Here is a 15412-nt window from a genome sequence, read left to right as displayed (position 1 = left end):
GATTAAGGCAATCAACGTAGAGAACAGTCTGGTTAGGAACATTGTCAGAAGAACAAATACTGCATTACAATCTGGGCTGTAATACACATACATTATGAGCTACAGTGTAAAGTACTACAGCAGAAATATGAAACTGTTAAATCCCAGTACTCACTAGGAAGAGCAGAGGACAGTCTGACAGAGGAAGAGCAAACTCACCTGGGTTTTGAAGCTCGAGAGTTTGGCAGATGAAAAAGGAATAAAATTCTGGGCTTGTCAGTAGGGAAGTGACAAGGTCATCTCTGTGATTTAGGAAGACGATGCTGGCAGCAACGGTGTAGAGGAGGGACTGAAGAGAAATCTTAGACACCTGCCCTCATGCCTTTTTTTTTTTTTAAGATTTTTTTTTTTTAAGGTTTATTTTATTTATTTATTTGACAGAGATCACAAGTCAGCGAGAGGCAGGCAGAGAGAGAGGAGGAAGCAGGATCCCCGCAGAGCAGAGAGCCCGATGCGGGGCTCGATCCCAGAACCCTGGGATCATGACCTGAGCTGAAGGCAGCGGCTTAATCCACTGAGCCACCCAGGCACCCCAAGATTTTATTTACTTCTGTGACAGAGAGAGAACAGGCACAAGCATGGGGAGTGGGAGAGGGAGAAGCAGGCTCCCTGCTCAGCAGGGAGCACGATGCAGGGTCCGATCCCAGGACTCGGAGATCATGACCTGAGCCAAAGGCAGACGTTTAACAGTCTGAGCCATGCAGGCGCCCCAACCTGCCCTTATTCTAGACCAGAGGAGAATAAGGATGTACATGGAAGCCACATCAGTAAAGCCAAAGAAAGGGTTTTGTTTTGTGACTTCTTTAGATTTTTATTTATTTGAGAGAACGAGAGAGCACAAGTGAGGTGAAGGGCAGAAGGAGAAGCAAACTCGCAGGGAGCCCAATGCGGGACTCGATCCAAGGACTCTGGGATCATGACCTAAGCCAAAGGCAGACACTCAACCGACTGAGCCACCCAGGCGCCCAAAGAAAGGGTTTTTATTTGAGGAGTCCTAAAGCGGCATTATCAACAGGCAGGGGGAAGCTAAGAATGACAATGGCTGGATGCCTGGTGGATGGTGAGACCATTAGTCGAAACAGGGAAGGGAGAATCTGAGCATAGCGTATTTGGAAGGACTAAAGGACATTCAGGTGGGGCACCTGGATGGCTCAGTGGGTTAAAGCCTCTGCTTTCAGCTTGGGTCATGATCCCAGGGACCAGGCTCTCTGGTCAGCAGGAAGCCTGCTTCCTCTCTCTCTGTCAAAAAAATAAATAAAATCTTAAAAAAAAAAAAAAAAAAGGACATCCAGGTAGAAATTACCTAAGACAGATGTACAGAAACCACTGAAAGAGTGGTTTAAGACAGAAATACAGATTAGAAAGTCCCAGTACTTAATGGTAACTGAAGTCACAGGGCAGTTAAGGTATCCCCAGGACATGTGAAAGAGGACTGAGGACTGATTCAGTGTTCATCTCTGACTCCCGTCCTTTCCTCCTTGAGTTACTGTACACAGGCACTATAGCAGACTTGTAGATGCGATGGCATTTAATCAGCGCAAAACTCCCCTAGAGCATGTACTGAATATTTACAGAACACCTCCTACTAGTAAGGCATGGTGGGGAAAATAAAGATGAATAAAACAGCCCTCATCATCAGATTTATAAGCTCGCAGAGCAATCAGCTAACATTTGTTACATTAAATTACAATTTGTATCATTAAAAAATCCATTAGAAAAAAATCAGATTAACAAAATAAAAAAACAAAACATAAAACATCATTCAAGATGCTAGGTCTAGGGGCGCCTGGGTGGCTCAGTGGGTTAAAGCCTCTGCCTTTGGCTCAGGTCATGATCCCAGGTCCTGGGATCGAGCCCCATGTCAGGCTCTCTGCTCAGCAGGAAGCCTGCTTCCGCCTCTCTCTCTCTGCCTGCCTCTCTGCCTACTTGTGATCTCTGTCAAATAAATAAATAAATAATCTTAAAAAAAAAAAAATAAGATGCTAGGTCTACATAGCCAGAGCAGAACAAGTTGACTAAAATGAAACAAAAAATAAAACCTCGGTCTTCCCCACTCTTACTAGCACTACTAGCCCATAGTTACAGGACGCGGGCAGGTGCTTGGCTCTTTACAGACCACTCCATTCCAGCCTCGGGAAGACCCCACTTGTGGGACTACTCCCTTCAATCCTCACAACCCTCTACGGCAGTCCCTCAAATTATCTCCTACTACTGAGAAGGTTTAGAGAGTGGTTAACCCCGCTAGCAAGGAGGAAAGTCAGGACTGCCTCTGAAGTTCCTTCAGAGCTATTCCTGAAGTCTGTGCTTCTGACCATTCCAACACTAAGCTGCCGCCCAGCATCAGAGTGTCACAGGATTTCCCCCATCTCGGATTTCATAAAGAGAAAGTTACTGTTCCACTACCGGCCGGGGGACCGAGAAGAACGAGATGGCCGAGGGCGACACTGAACTGAGAGGAACCTCTGATCCTCCGGAGACAGAAGAAAGCAGTCGGACGAGGTCTGCAGTGACCGTGGTGACTGCTGCTCGTTCGGATCTTGCCGAAGGAGTCCGAAGAAGAGCTTTTCTTCTTGGTTTGCTATAAACCCAGTTTCTAGCCACTCACAGTGTGAATATTTTATAGGCCTTAAAACCCAACAGCATGAATTATTCAGAGATCTAAGTACTTCTGGAAAAGACGTTTTACGTACTTTATCTCAGGGAAGGCTTATTTGCCTTCTGACCTGTGAATCACATGTAACAAGAATAAAAGGTAGTTAGTACCACCAACTTTGGTAAAAGACTTAAATCTAAAAGCAAAGTAAAGGACATGGAACATAGATTACTCAAGAGACCTTAATTTTATAAACTATATAATCTCCCCCAGTAATATCCTTGCTAACAACTTTTAATTATTCAAAATGTGGGTTATTTGGCAAATCCTCCCCTCCGCTACTTCTCTGTGCCGTTGCTATGCAGACTGAAATAGCCAATCCCAGATCCATACATCCAATCCCTCAAGACATCCCTTGGCTGTCTCAAAGTCACCTCAAAAATCAACGTATCGGGACCCGGGGTCACGATCTCCTCCTCCAAACTGATCTCCTTCCGGGATTCACTACAACGAATGAATCATCATGCATCCAGCTTTACGAGCCGGAAACCCACGCCTCATCCCTGCTTCTTCCTTCTTCCCTCTCACATCCAATCCACCCCAGGATGCCTCCGCACTCGCTCCTCCTCCACCAGCGCCTCCAACTGCTGCAGACACGTCCACCCCCGCCCCCATCAATATCACTTCCATACTGCAGCGGGAATGACTTTCCTTTTTGTTTTTTTAAGTCACAAATTTGGTTTTTCCCTCCTGCTTGAAAGTTCTAATTTCCCTCCTAGATTTATTGTTTAAGATAAAAACAGAAGTCTATAGTGCAGCGCAGTCCTTACAGTGGGCCCCAGCTTCCTCTTACATCACTCTGTCTTCTCTCCAGTCATACTGGTTTCTCTTCAGTACCGCCGACTGGCTCAGTCACCTCAGTAAACCTGCACACCTCTGTCTGATTCCTCTCCGCTCCCGGCTCACCTTGTTAACGCCGACTCACACTACAGTGCTCAGCTTGGCTATCACTTTTTCACTCAGATACCAGCTTTCCCTCCCTCACTAAATGCTTACTGACAATGTCTACTACATATCAGTACTGGACACATAATGCACATCAATGAACAGATAAAAAGCACTGGCTGTGTGGAGCTTGGTAGGGAGAGGGGACGATAAACATAATTTTTTAAAAAGATTTTTTTTTAATATTTATTTATTTATTTATTTATTTGAGAGAGAGAGAGCACCTGGGAAAGGAGAGCTCATAGTGAGAAGCAGACTCCCACTAAGCAGGGAAGCCCGATGTGGGATTCGATCCGGGACTCCAAGATCATGATCTGAGCCGAAGGCAGTTGCTTAACCAACTGAGCCACCCAGGCGCCCCTTAAAGATTTTATTTATTTACTATTTGACAGAGAGAGGGAACACAAGCAGGGGAAGTGGAAGAGAGAGAAGCAGGCTTCCTGCTAACGCGGGGCTTGATCCCAGAACCCTGGGATCATGACCTGAACCAAAGGCAGCCACTTAACCAACTAAGCCCCCAGGTGCCCCTAAACATAATTATTTAAAGAATCACGTACCACATTAGAAAGTAATAAGTGTCATGGGGGGAAAAGAACAAGCTGGTGAGGAACACTGGGAGTACAGGCCATAGTGGGGCTGGCTGAAATGTCAAGGGAGGCTCCACTGAGAAGGAACCAGCTGATCAAAGACTCGAAGGTAGGGAGAGAGGTGGCCCTCTGAATATGTGTCGGAGGGAACAACAGCAGGGCAAAGGCCCGAAGGTGGTGTCTGGGTATTACCCAGTGTGGTCGAGGCAGAGTGAATGAGACGGAAAAGTAGAAGCCAACAAGATCAGGGAAGTAACAGAGGCAGGGAAGGATACTCACAGAGCCCTGGCGGCCACTGTGAGAACTCGGGTTTTCACTGATTGAAAGAGAGCCCTAAGAGAGTACTGTGCAGAGTGACACACACTTAAAAGGATCCCTTAGGCTTCAGTGGAAGAACACCCTGTAAGGGCTAAGAGTGGAAAGAGAGAGACCAGTTCATAGGCTTCTGAAATATCCAAGTGAGAGATGATACTTTCCTGACTTTCTAAGCCCCCTGTATTGCATTATTAATCATTATTTGATGAATATTTACCTCCCCTGTAGAGGGTAAGCTCCAAAAAGGACAGTCTGAAGTCCCTTTCACTCACTGTGGGGTTCCCCCAGAGCCTAGCACAGTGCCTGATGCACACTAGGCTAGGCGCTCAAATACTTGCTGAATGACTGACTCTATTACAGCTTTCAAAATGGGAAATGCATACGTGTCTCATTATCCTGTCATAAAATGAGAGAGTCAACTTTGTACTTAGGTTTACTGAAACTGATAATCTGGGGACGTCTGGGTGGCTCAGTCAGTGAAGTGCCCGCCTTTGGCTCACGTCATGAGCCCTGGCTCCTGGGATTAAGCCCTACACTGGGCTCTCTGCTCAGTGGAGAGCCAGCTGCTCCCTCTGCCTGCCACTCCCCCTGCTTGTGCCCTCTCTTTCTCACTGTCTCTCTCTCCCTGTCAAGTAAATAAATACTTAAAAAAAAAAAAAAAAAAAGGAAACTGATAACCTATAAAAGCTGGTAATCCAACACATCATCTGGATGAAGGAAATAAGTTCTACTGTGACTGGATACTCAAACATATTATTTCCTAAAATCATCTCCCTTGCCTTCCCAAGTCCAATATTCTGCCAGAATTGTCTAAAACTCAGACTGGATCATGACACTCTTTCATAAAATTCCAACAGCTACTGAGATAAATTCTGAAAATACAGGGTACTTGAAATCTTTCCCTGACACAGCCTTCTTATCTCCTGCCATCTTGACACTATACATAAAGCCATAAAGAAACAGAAGGCGGAAGGCAGCCAACACTTGCTGAATACCTACTGTGAGGCAAGCTGCTAAATTGTATATAGCTATATTTATACTTCCTATATTTATATTTATAAATCATATATGTAATTTAGACATAAATATACTCAGATATTTCACAGACCTAATACAGATATGTATTACTATATATTACATATAATATATGGCACTATATACTAAATATCTGATATAATGATACCTTTCTATACTAGATATATGAATTTAACATATACCAATAATATTAAACATATCCACACACATACCCTTGGAATGCCCCTTCCATCTACTGTCTATAGGCAAACTTCCAATTCAACCTTCAGGACACACAGCAAATATTTCCCTCTCTAGGCGGAATTAGCATAAATGCTTTCATGAGTCTTTGTTTTGCTTTAAAAATAGTACACCACGGGACACCTGGGTGGCTCAGTGGGTTAAGCCTCTGCCTTCAGTTCGGGTCATGATTTTAGGGTTGTGGGATCGAGCCCTGCATCGGGCTCTCTGCTCAGCGGGGAGCCTGCTTCCCTCTCTCTCTCTCTTTCTCTCTCTCTGCCTGCCTCTCTGCCTACTTGTGATCTCTCCGCCAAATAAATAAATAAAATCTTCAAAAAAAAATAGTATACCACATTGCAGAGCAATTATTTTGTGTGTATGCTTAACAAATGGTATTCAAAGGATGCCTCCAATGCTCAGTGGGTTGAGCCGCTGCCTTCGGCCCAGGTCATATCCTGGGGTCCTGGCATCGAATCCCACATTGGGCTCCTTGTTCAGCGGGGAGCCTGCTTCTCTCTCTGCCTCTGCCTGCCACTCTGCCTGCTTGTGCTCTCTCTCTCTCTCTCTCTCTGACAAATAAATGTATAAATTTAAAGTATGAAATATTTAAAATATATATATGTTAAAAAGAAAAAAAACAAATGGTATTCAAATAATGTTTTATAAGGGGCGGAGTGGGGGGCCTGGGTGGTTCAGTGGGTTAAAGCCTCTGCCTTCGGCTCAGGTCATGATCCCAGAGTCCTGGGATCGAGCCCAGAGTTGGGCTCTCTGCTTAGCAGGGAGCTTGCTTCCTCCTCTCTCTCTGCCTGCCTCTCTGCCTACTTGTAATCTCTATCAAATAAATAAAATCTTAAAAAGACAAAACAAAAAAAAGAACATGAAGAGCACTGCTTCTAGTACTGGCTCTGACATTCTTTAAGTTGTGACACTGGCCCATGATACAGGTGGACTAAATCAGTGGTTCCCAAACACAGGTCGGGGGAGCAGTGCCAAGCTAACCTCACAGTAACTTGGAGAGTTAAAAAATAAAAAGGTAATTGCGACACCCCTCCCACAAAGATCATAAAGTAAAGAAAAATGCCAAGTTATCTATTTTTTAAAACTTCCCAGGTTAAAAAACAAAACAACAGCAACAAAACACCAAACTTCCCATATACCACAGGAATCACTAAACCAAATTCACTCAAGGGTCCCTTCCATTACTAAGATTCTAAGCGTCACCATCTAGACTGTAATGAAGCAGTCTCCAAGAGCCAGAAACTTCAAAGGATTTCATCTATATCAAATCCATTAATCATTAATTTCAACTATATCAAAACATACAGGGACACCTGGGTGGCTCAGTTGGTTAAGCGGCTGCCTTCGGCTCAGGTCATGATCCCAGCGTCCTGGGATGGAGTCCCACATCGGGCTCCTTGCTCGGCAGGGAGCCTGCTTCTCTTTTCCCTCTGCCTCTGCCTGTGGTCGCTCTCTCCCCCTCTCTCTCTCTGATAAATAAATAAAATCTTAAAAAAAAAAAAATACAATTAACAGACCAAGTGAAATGTACAAACCTTCACTAATTCTAGTTTCAAAAAAAAATTTTTTTTTAAGATTTTATTTAGTTATTTGACAGAGAGAGATCACAAGTAGGCAGAGAGGCAGGCAGATAGAGAGGAGGAAGCAGGCTCCCTGCAGAGCAGAGAGCCCAATGCGGGTCTCGATCCCAGGACCCCAGGCACATGACCTGAGCTGATGGCAGAGGCTTTAACCCACTGAGCCACCCAGGTGCCCCTCGATCCCAGAACCCTAGGATCATGACCCGAGCTGAAGGTTAAGAGGCCTTAACCCACTGAGCCACCCAGGCACCCTCAAAAAAAATTTTTAAGGCAGTCTGGGCTACATGGGAAAGTCTGAATACAGGTCAGATATTAAAGACATTACAGAATTATTTTCTTGGGTGTGATAATGGTAGAATTATGGTTATGTAAGAGAATGATCTTGTTTTTAGAAGACAAATGCTTACATATTTAGGGGTTAAGTGTCAATGTCAACAACATATTATCACCTGGTTAAGCAAAAAAAAAAAAAAAAACTAAAGCAAATAGGGCAAAACGGTAAAATGTTGAATCCACTGTTCAACTTCTCTCTCTATACACTTAAAATTTTCTGTAATAAAAAAGTTGAAAAAGAAATAAGAATTGCCCATTTCATGAATTGTGACCCAAACTCAGATGACAGCTATGTAATCCACAAGCTGCTCCCTCCATGGGACTATTCCACTCCCTCCCTGAGGCCACGTTTACCCAGGCTCTCCAGCAGAGCGCTACTGAGGCATCTTTACATCCTCTGGGATTGCTCAGAAATGCCCTCCTCCCCAGTTCAGAGTAACTGGCTCCAGGGTCACAGCTCCCAACCCACACAGATGAAAGCGAACCCTCCTCGCAAGCACTGCTGGGAAAGCAAAGGCATTGAAATGAGTTCAGAAAAGATCTAGAGAAGAATATTCTTAGGGCGTTTGGGTGGCTCAGTCATTGAGCATCTGCCTCTGGCTCGGGACATGACCTCAAGGTCCTGGGATCAAGTCCTGCATCTGGCTCCCTGCTCAGGCGGAAGCCTGCTTCTCCCTCTCCCACTCCCCCTGCTTGTGTTCCCTCTCTCTCTGTAGCAGAGGGAGAGAGAAAAGCAGGCTCCCCACCCAGCAGGGAGCCCGACTCAGAGCTTGATTCAAGGACTCTGGGATCCTGAGCTGAGCTGAAGGCAGACGCTTAACCAACTGAGCCACCCAGGTGCCCCAGAAAGTGAGAATTAATAATAGCTCTGTTCAGCATGTGTGATCACTCCACACCAAAAAGAAAGTTCATATACATATGATCGCTTTGTCGCAAACACTCTGCTCCTGGCAACACCGCTACGACTCTTCAGTCCAGAAAACCTACCACTGCTTTAGGCAGAGACAGCAGATTGCACATCAGCATCTCACTTTTCTCCCTCCTGACACTTCACTAAAGCTACAATAAAAGGGAGGTTGTTTTTTTTTTTTAAAGATATTATTTATTTATTTGACAGACAGAGATCACAAGTAGGCAGAAAGGCAGGCAGAGGGAGAGGAGGAAGCAAGCTCCCCACTGAGCAGAGAGCCCAATGCAGGGCTCGATCCCAGGACCCCAGGCACATGATCTGAGCTGACGGCAGAGGCTTTAACCCACTGAGCCACCCAGGTGCCCCTACAATAAAGGGAGTTATTTTTTTTTTTTTTTAAGTTGTAGACTCCTAATGATATGGAGAATAAAAGAGGAGACAATAGCAATGAAATTCTGAAAGCTGGAGGGCAGATGGGCAGTGGTGACTAAGCACAGCCAAGAAAGCTGAGTTCCCAAGCCAGCAGTAGGGAGAGCTCAAAAACCTGGGGGAAACAGTAGAAAGTGAGATCCCGGGGCAACTGGGTGACTCAGTCGGTGAAGCGATTAAACCTCTGCCTCTTGATTTCCGCTCAAGATCATGTCACAGGATTATGAGACCGAGCAAGAAGTTGGGCTCCATGCTGGGCGTGGAGCCTGCTTAACATTCTCTCTATGCCCCTCCCCTCCACTCTCAAAAAAAATAAAAATAAAAAATACTGGAAGGAGATAACAATGGAGCAACAACTTCAAAATTCTGAAGGCAAATTAGTTTCAACTGAAATTCTATTACCAGAAAAAGTATCCATGAAGCATGAGTACAGGATCAAAACATATTCAGGAAGGCAAGAACTCCAAAAATATAACCCTTCATGTCAAGAAGCTACTAGAGTTTGAGCACCACTAGAGAGAACAAATCAATAAAAGAGAATGCAGGACACGAACTTCCAATTATAAAATAAATAAGCTGGGAAACGACAAGTACAGCACAGGGAATGGAGTTGAGGATATATTGGATGGTGACAGACGGTGGCTACACTTACTGCGGCGAGCACGGAGTAACACACAGAATTGTCAGACCACTGCATCGTGCACCTGAAACTAATGTAACCTTGTATGTCATACTCCAATAATAAAAATATTTTTTAAAAGGGAGAGAATCGGGGATACAGGAAAGATCTGACATAGGAGGACGAAAGAGAATCCAGCTGTGCCCCAGACGAGGAGGATAACCAGGCCAGATTGAAGTAGTGTAACTCGAGACAGACACGGCCCAGCTGCTGTACCAGCTCTTTAACCCGATGACTGAATGCCCCGAAACCTGGCCCAGATTCCTATCTGTGCTCAGCCGGGCTTGGCTTGATCTTGATCATATGGTGCTACTGTTCCTGCTCTCCTTCCAAGCCCGGCCGCTGCACCAGCAGAGGACACTCACTTCCTTCACAGAAAGGTTCTGCTTTGACCTACCCTGGTAACTGCGGGCAGGCCACGTGAGCTCAAAAAGCAGAAAATAAAGAGCAGCTCACTCTCTCATTTCTGCTGTCCTTCCAGTACCGACAGACCTAGGAGATAGTATCGATTCGGTTACAGACCGTAGCAATAAGGAGAATATCCTCGCAAAATGAGTCAAATGAATTTTTGTGTTTCCTAAGTGCTTATGAAAGCCGTGCTTACACAGTACTGTGATCTGTTAAGGGTGCAATAGCACTACATCTAAGAAAACACTGTACATACTTTCATTTAAAACTACTTCATTGCTAAAAGTGGGAAGCATCATCTGAATTTTCAGCAAGTCATACAGATCACAATAACAAATATAGCAATAAACAAGTCTGAAATACCGCACGAATTACCAAAATGTGATACAGAGACACGAAGTGAGCAAATGCTGTTGGAAAAATGGTGCCAACAGGCTTCCTCCACACAGGGCTGCCACAAACCTTCACTTCACTAAAACATAAGTAAATAAATAAGGCGGTATCTGTGAGGCACAATAAAATAAGGTGTGCCTGTGTGTGATCCATACTAGAGCCTTCCAGAAGCCCTCACTGTGGTGAACCCCACTTCCTAAGACTCATTCATAACCCTATTACTAGCTTCCTCAGAAAGGCTGAACAGGGAAACAGACAGGGAAGCTGAAGCCATTCTATTCTGTTTATCTTCTCCTGGAAACCTTCATCTAATAGTGACAATAACGGGCTTTCTTACCTGGTCAGGTCTGGGCTTACAATTATGAAACAAAATTTGAACCTCAAATTTAGAAAGCTCCAGTATTTTCTAATAAGCATGTTTGGAATTCATCTGCACTCTGGGGGAAATAATTAATAATTAATTAATTATATTAACTATAACTAATAACTAATTATTAACTTAATGAAAACCCCACTGTTAATATAGTTTATAGTCCTGTAAGGTTTGAGCTTAACTGGAGAAATTAATAAGGTGTTACGATTTTTCTAGCCTGGTAGAAAAGAGTAATCCCAAAGACATGATGATTTTGTGGCTGTGTGGAACATTAACCAATTATATCTCGGCAATTTTATTCAGACATTCCTTTCCTTGTGGACTACATATATTCCTTAAATTCTCTGAAAACCAGCTTGTCGTGGCACTCTCTGTAACAGTTAAATAAAACTTTGAAACATGCTCATTATCTATTTGCGTGAGATTTTTTTTTTATTTTATTTATTTATTTATTTTTTTAATATTTTATTTATTCATTGGACAGACAGAGATCACAAGTAGGCAGAGAAGCAGGCAGAGAGAGGAGGAAGCAGGCTCCCTGCTGAGCAGAGAGCCCGATGCTGGGCTCGATCCCAGGACCCTGGGATCATGACCTGAGCCGAAGGCAGAGGCTTAACCCACTGAGCCACCCAGGTGCCCCTATTTGCGTGAGATTTTTAACACTATTCATTCAAAATCAAATATATTGTTTAGGATGGGTATGTGTGTATGTGTCTGCTGTGTGTAGTGTAAGGGTCAATATATATGTGTATGTGTATGTTTGTGTATATATGTGGAAAGTTTATTTTAAAAAGCAAGAAAAAGACTAACAGATCAGAATAGAGGCTACCTCTGGAAGAAAGATGCACATGTTTTATTTCTTAATCTGATAATAGATACAATGATCTCAGCAATCACATTCTTTAAACACATAACATTCTTTAAACACATATATATCACATGTGTATATATAAAAATCACATATTATCATATATATACGGATATATGTGTGTGTGTGTGTATGTATGTATACACACACACACACACACGTTTGTATGTTCTACACACTTTTTTTTTGCCCTGGGATACATTTCACAATAAAAGAAACATTTTTTTTTAAAAAAGAGAACAAGAATTTGTTATGACTGGATATTTAAGGTGCTTACCACAGGACAAAGTACACAAAATATGTCTGTTCACAAATCTCTTCCTGAAGGCCTTCTCTATTTATTCCTGCCAAGCCAATCAAAGGAATGAATATAACCTTAAAAGTCAACACCACTAAGTGGAAACAAGGTTTAAAAATTCGCCATTTTGGGGGCACCTGGGTGGCTCAGTGGGTTAAGCCTCTGCCTTCGGCTCAGGTCATGATCCCAGGGTCCTGGGATCAAGCCCCGAATCGGGCTCTCTGCTCAGCAGGGAGCCTGCTTCCTCCTCTCTCTCTGCCTGCCTCTCTGCCTACTTGTGATCTTTGTCTGTCAAATAAATAAATAAAATCTTTTAAAAAATAAAAATAAATCTTAAAAAAAAATAAAATTAAATTAAATTAAAAAAAATAAATAAATAATAAAAATAAAATAAAATAAAAAATAAAATAAAAATTCACCATTTTTTAACCAGGTCCTCAAAATTTTCTTGATCCAGTCTCTAAATATAAAAGGACACTCAGATTCTAAGAAATGCACTTAAAACCAACAAATTTAGCTACCACCTTTAAATCATAAAATCTTTTAAATTATAAAAACGATTCCTTGTGGAAAGGGCACTCATTATACTGAAGTACAATAATCTGTTTAAATTTAATCTACCTGAAACTTATCCTACAAGGGCAAAAGGAATTTCTTGCAACAAGGCTTTTAACAGCTAAAATCCAGAAACATCCAAAATGTCCATCAGTACAAAGCCAATAAAATATGTTAGAGTACATCTGAACAATGGCATAGTACAAAGCATTTTAAAAATGAGGTAGGTCCACACATACATATACGGATATGTGTCCTGGTATTACTATAAGTCACTTGCCCTACAGTTACAGGACGATCTCTTCCTAGGGAATGGAACTGAATATATAAAGAATGAAAAGTGAACAACAATTCCCACTTTTTCCTTGATACACTTTTGTGCTGTTTGAACTTTTCACTTGATATTCTTCTGTAATGTTAAAAAAAATTTTTTTTACAATCTAGATATGTCACTGTTATCACTTAAAAGTAGCAATAAGGATAAACGAATCAGAGAAATGCTCTACCTTGGACTCCATAAGCGAATTCATTAAAGACCGGCCAGTTAAAGCTGCCGTAAGGCTAGTGGGCAGAGGATGGGGGTGGGGGCGTGTCTCCGGAAGAGGAAAACGACATCCTCCCGCGGCTCTCAGTAAACCTGCTTTTCCTGCAGCATCAGTACTCAAGATAACTTTTGATTTTCATTTTAAGATCGAAGAGTCTGGCAACACTATTATCGGTTTAAAAAAATAAAAATGTAACGTGTGCTCTACGTTTGAAACCTCAGCGGATCTGAGACACGAGGGGCCAGATAAGGGACTAAAGATTGATGGGGAAAAGAAGTGTGAGGGCCACCTGGGTAGCTCAGTGGGTTAAAGCCTCTGCCTTCGGCTCAGGTCATGATCCCGGGGTCCTGGGATCGAACCCCCGATCCGACTCTTTGCTCAGCGGGGAGCCTGCTCCCCCCACCCCGCCTCTGGTTGCCTCTCTACCTACTTGTGATCTCTGCCTGTCAAATAAATAAATATTTAAAAAAGAAAAGAAAAGAAGTGTGACAAGCCTAGGAGTAAGAGTCCCGGGAATTAAGAAAAGGGATTCACGGTACAGGTAGACGAAGAGTTTGAGGGAAGAGGTGGGACACAGAAGAGAAATTGTCTTCGAGAGGCATCACGGCGATTACACAAATACTCCAATCAGAGGCTTGACTCCCGCCCCCCCCCCACACACACAGACACACACATACACACGCACACACGCACACGTTCACCGGGCACTAACAGCAAAGGGATGGAGCACAGTCGATCTCATCACTGCTATGGCTTTAAAAAGGTCCTATCTGTGATGAAGCACCTTCCAGTGATTAACTCGGAACCCAATTCACTGGTTAGAACCCGGAATGGTTTCCCCCAGCCCAACTACCCCTGCCACAGTGGCAAGTCTCTGCTGCCGCTTACCTAAAAGGGCACTCCACACTTCAGGATGAATTGCCGAAAGAATGCCGAGCCGCCAGCATTTCCTCCTCCCACCTCTGTACCTGCCTCACCCGAGGCCAGAGTCGGGAAAGTCCACGGACCCGGACAATATTCCCAGCAATGGTTCGGAGCAAACGAGAGGGGCGACGAAGGACGAGTCGTCCCCAGACTCCCCGTGCGAGCCGTCCACCGCCTCTGTCCCCTGCCCGCGGCCCTGGGCGGCCGAGAGGCTCGAGATGGGAACCTTCCGGACCTCCCAGACCCGCAAAGGACGGCCAGGTACCGCGGCGGTGCGACCCGCACGGGTCGAGAGCGGATCCCCGGGCGTCACGGCCCCCGTCGGCTCGAGGCGACGCGGGCTGGGCCGGGGCGAGCGGCGGAGGTCTCGGGTCCGCAGGCTGCCCCCGCGCTCCGCGGGCCCGCTCCGGCGGGCGGCGCCAGGCGCGGGAGAGGCCGGGCTGGGCGCCGCCGCACCGCGCAGGCCGGGCCGGCCGGGGGCGCCTCTCCACGCGCGGACGGCGGGCGCGAGCCCCCCGCGCGCCGCGAGACCGACCGACCGCACTCACCTGGCCTCCCCGACACCCACGCCGACCCCGAGCGCGCGCGAAGAGGAGATGGCGGCTGCGCCGGGTCCCGGCCGGCGTCCTCGGCTCCGCCTCAGTCCCCGGGAGCCGGGAGCGGACGGCGGGCGCTAGGCTGGGGGCGCCGGCGGGGCGCGGCGCCGTGCGCACCGCAGCGACCAATCGGCACGCTGCAAGTGGCCGAGGGGGCGGGGCGGGGCGCCAGGGGCGGGGCGGGGCGCCAGGGGGCGGGGCGGGGCGAGGGTACCGCGACTCTGCGGCTCCGGGAGCTGTGGGCTGACTCTGCGCCTTGGGGCTCGCGGCCGCGTAGACCTGAGCCTAGTGCTGTCTTCCAGACGGCGTGGGGGCCCGGTTCCCACCGCTGCGTTTCTGCTAGCGGACTTCGAGTGCAGCATCCGTGACATCACGAGCGCGGGGAGCCCAAGACCCACAGGGCACGGACTCTGCCATAGGCCCCGCGGTGCCGCACGTGCTCCCGAAAAGGGCATCTCGGGAAGTGAAGGTCTGTAGGGATGCCCTATCCTAATCCCCACCACTCAGAAATGGAAGCCTGGAAAAGTGAAGTTTTTCACCCAAGGCTGCCAACTAGTACTGTTGGCAACTAGTACGAGGTAACCAGCACGGTACAACCCGTCTTCTAATTCTGCCTGATGCTTTTCCAGGGACCCACCCAGACTTTTGGCTTCCTTATAGTTAGGTCTCTTGCAACTGTCTCCTTTCTTTTTTCTTTCTTCTTCCTCCTC

The 15412-nt window shown here is 45.7% G+C and overlaps 1 protein-coding gene across 2 annotated transcripts in view; it reads right to left on the bottom strand.

Moving 5' to 3' along the window:
- The window catches only part of TMEM50B (transmembrane protein 50B), a 38041-nt gene extending 23256 nt beyond the window's left edge, over window positions 1-14785 (bottom strand). The window contains exon 1 of one of the 2 annotated variants that reach the window (XM_045085138.1): window positions 14655-14785. The gene's annotated coding sequence lies outside the window, so the exon portion shown is untranslated. Of the gene's footprint in view, window positions 1-14070; window positions 14516-14654 lie in introns of those variants that run through there. The other variant, XM_045085137.1, reaches the window with a different exon arrangement.
- Between the last annotated feature and the right edge of the window lie 627 nt (window positions 14786-15412).

Source organism: Mustela putorius, unplaced genomic scaffold (genome assembly GCF_011764305.1).
Source record: "Mustela putorius furo isolate JIRA1106 unplaced genomic scaffold, ASM1176430v1.1 tig00000832_pilon_pilon_pilon, whole genome shotgun sequence".
Lineage (NCBI taxonomy): Eukaryota > Metazoa > Chordata > Mammalia > Carnivora > Mustelidae > Mustela > Mustela putorius.
Note: the sequence above shows the minus strand (reverse complement) of the source record. Positions and strands in the feature narration are given on the sequence as shown.